This window comes from Mirounga leonina, unplaced genomic scaffold, assembly GCF_011800145.1.
Source record: "Mirounga leonina isolate KUSES-001 unplaced genomic scaffold, KU_Mleo_1.0 Mir_96, whole genome shotgun sequence".
Taxonomy (NCBI): domain Eukaryota; kingdom Metazoa; phylum Chordata; class Mammalia; order Carnivora; family Phocidae; genus Mirounga; species Mirounga leonina.
In genome coordinates, this window is record NW_023270871.1 from 5059348 (window position 1) to 5062642 (window position 3295).

The 3295-nt window shown below is 41.8% G+C and overlaps 1 pseudogene; it reads right to left on the minus strand.

Annotated features, from left to right (window-relative positions):
- Positions 1-207: 207 nt before the first annotated feature.
- The window catches only part of LOC118006376, a 5909-nt pseudogene continuing 2821 nt past the window's right edge, over positions 208-3295 (minus strand).

The window sequence follows — 3295 nt, forward strand, 5'->3', positions numbered from 1 at the left end:
AAAGAAGTGTTTCTGCTCTTCCAGGATGTGTCCCCATAGAAGTCCTCAGACTCACTTCACACATCCTAGGCCCTAAATGGAAGGAGATCACAGTAGAGGCTTTCAGGCATCCATTCCTCTTCCCTGTTTCTGGTTAGGAACATCTTTCTGATCCCTTAATTCTTTTGATTACATTCTATCTCTTATAAATTCCACCTTTCTGCTCAAAATATTCAGCAGAAAATTGGGAAGAGTCCCTTTATAATATATGAATCCATAGTCTAGAAATATCCTTTCACATGGGATTTTCATGCATTTGGTGTTGTCCTTTGAGTGTATGAAGGGGCACTACTTATGGCTATCAGTATGGATGGGATGTCCCAGAATGTGTGGGTCCAGCCACTGCTGGAAGATCCCACAGGTGTGTACTACTGAGCCCTCATTTCACACAAAACATACACCTATTTCCAGTTGCTGAGAAAAAAACTGTTACCACCACTCGTCATTGCCTACTTGTTTGCTGTCACCTAAATTGGAATTTCAGAGAAATCTTCCAAAAAAAAAAAAAATACTGCAAAACTGTTCTCCAATAAAAGTTTTCCATTGACTATCCAGGAACTGGGTGGTTTCATCAGTTCTGCTAAGAGTCTTGCCACCTCTCTGATTTTGAAAACTCTTCCCTAAAAAGAGGGGTATTGGGAAACAATGCAAATTTGCCAGTTCATCTTAGAGTTTGGGCTTTAGCTATTGCCTTTTTTTTTAAGCTTGGCAAAAATGAGTGACTTTTTATTTGCCATTGCATGTATCAAGATTACAATAAAAATACTAGTGATACCATCTGAACAAAAGCAATGATTTATTGGTAATAACAATGAACGGAATATCGACAGTCTCTGAGGAGAATCAAGCAATTATCCAGGAGCTATAAACAGGATTTCAGTGCGGTTTTCTTGTATCTTGTGCGGCTTTCTCCTTTTTTGCCAACTACTGGCTTAAAGTCATTCATATTTGTTGCTTGGACTGCAGTACCAATAAAGGTAACATATGAAATTATGGTTTCTTCACCTTGATTGGACCAAACAACTATAGTTACACTGTTAAGATTAATAATAATGAAGAGGGACAATGCCATCTTCTTTAATATTATCCTCCATTATTTCCAGAGGTTGAGTTAGTCACTTCTTTCTGCTTCTTCAAAACCCATAGATTGGGGTAGATTGGTAAGATTTTTTACATATTTAGGCCCCTGACTATTAGCTGGCCCTTGCAATCTCATTGAATAGAGCTTAGCAGTTGATTACGTGCTACAGTAATAAGTAGCTGTTCATCACAATCATTCCAAGGTCATGCCTTTTGGAATCAGTGGTCAAACCCATGCTCTTTGCTTTCATTAAGACATGAGCAGCATGTTAATAGGAGACATTAAATCCACACAGCCCTTTGGAATGTCTGGGTCCCTACAGCTTCCAGGGTCATATTCTAAGTACTGCTTAACTTTTTCTGTCTTCTAATCCCACAGCATTGCTCCTTGATATTGGTCAAGTCTCACTTTGTTTTGAAAAAACAAATATTAGTGTTGCTGATAGACTGTTGGTAGCAGCTGTTTCCTGACACTGAGGCACATCTACTTCCAAGAAAACTGCCTGTGGATACTTGTTAACTTGTAGAACTGAACGCTGCCCCCTCACATGGTGAACTGGACCAGGGTGAGTCTGGAGTCCACGCTGCCCAGCTCAGGCTGCTGGGTAGCTGCTGACCGGCTTCTCTGCCACATTTCTCAGAGAGCCTAGCCTGCCAGGGCAGCCACCATGCCACCAACTTCAAAACTGAAGGACAGGAAGATCCAGGAGAGGAAGGGAGCAGGCTCCTGAAGGTCAAGGCCTGAACAGAGGAGGTGACAACCAGTGAGTCTTTCTCTGGACTCTGCAGAATTCACCAGGAAGCAGAACTGCTGAAAGGAAGGGGGGAGTGGGAGAGGGGAGGGGAGAAGGGAGGGAAGGAAAGGCATGTGGCACCCAGCTGGGTTTACCTATTGCTTTTAGCATCTCCTTCGCAAAGTCTGATTGTGACCATCCCAATGCTTCAGGGGGTATGGGAAGGGGGTGGTAGGCAGAATAATGGTCCCCAGAAGATGGCCACATCCTAATCCCTGCATATGTCACCTTACATAGCAAGAGACTTTGCAGATGTGATTAAGTTGAGGTTTTTTGAAATGGAGAGATTATTCTGGATTATTCGGATGGGCCCTGTATAATCATAAGGGTCCTTAAAAGTAAAAGAGGTAAGGGGGGCGGAGTCAGAGTCAGAGAAGCAGAGGTCTTGGAGTGATAAAATTGCTGGATTTGAAGATGGAAGGGAGTTATAAGCCAAGGAATGCAGGCAGCTTCTAGAAGCTGAAAAAGGCAAAGAATGGACTCTCTCCTAGAGCCTCTAGAAGGAATGCAGTTCCCCTTGCATCTTGTATGTTCCTAGTCTTGCCTAGTACCTCATCCTAGCGCCTAGCAAAGACCCTGCTATTTGGTTAGAGCCTGTAATTATCTGTGAATGAATAAAGAAATTCTACCCCAAGTTTTGTCAAATCAGAAGCTCCAATACTCCTCACTAGTATCTTCATTCAACAAGGTCCATATATTGAGCCATCTATGAACTCAGAAACCCAATATGTATGTCAGTGTTTCTGCCTTCCTTCTTATCATTTCCACTACTCGGGCCTAGTCTTATCCCTCATTCTATCTACAGCACTGATCACTGTGCCCTGCAGATAGCAATACACATATTACATTGTCAATGATGATGACAATAATAACAGATTTGTGAGAGTGATTTTACCAATCATCAGATAAAGAAAGAAGAAATGGAATGAATCAATCAAGATCCAACCAGAAAAAGATAATCATTCCAAGTATTTAAAATAAGAGTGACACTGGTTTAATAGATAGACCTGGGACTCCAAGCGAGAGGAAAATGTGGTAACCCTGAGATTAGAAATAGCAGAAGCTGCCACTACACATAGGCTGGGACAAAGGGAATTGATGGGGTTATTGGAATCCAAAAGAGCTTGGCTCACCTGGAGAAAGCTAGGAGGGCCTGTTAGATGGGAGCTGGAAGCAGGGAGCACACAGGTGCAGATGGATATGTTGTTTGATGCAAAGAGAGAAGTGAAGAAATGTCTTGGATAATAACATTGTATGTCAACTATACTTTAATAACAAAAATGAAAAACATATACATACACACACAAAAATAATACTGAAAAAAGACAGATGGACAGGAAGGAAGGAAGGAAGGAAGGAAGGAAGGAAGGAAGGAAGGAAGG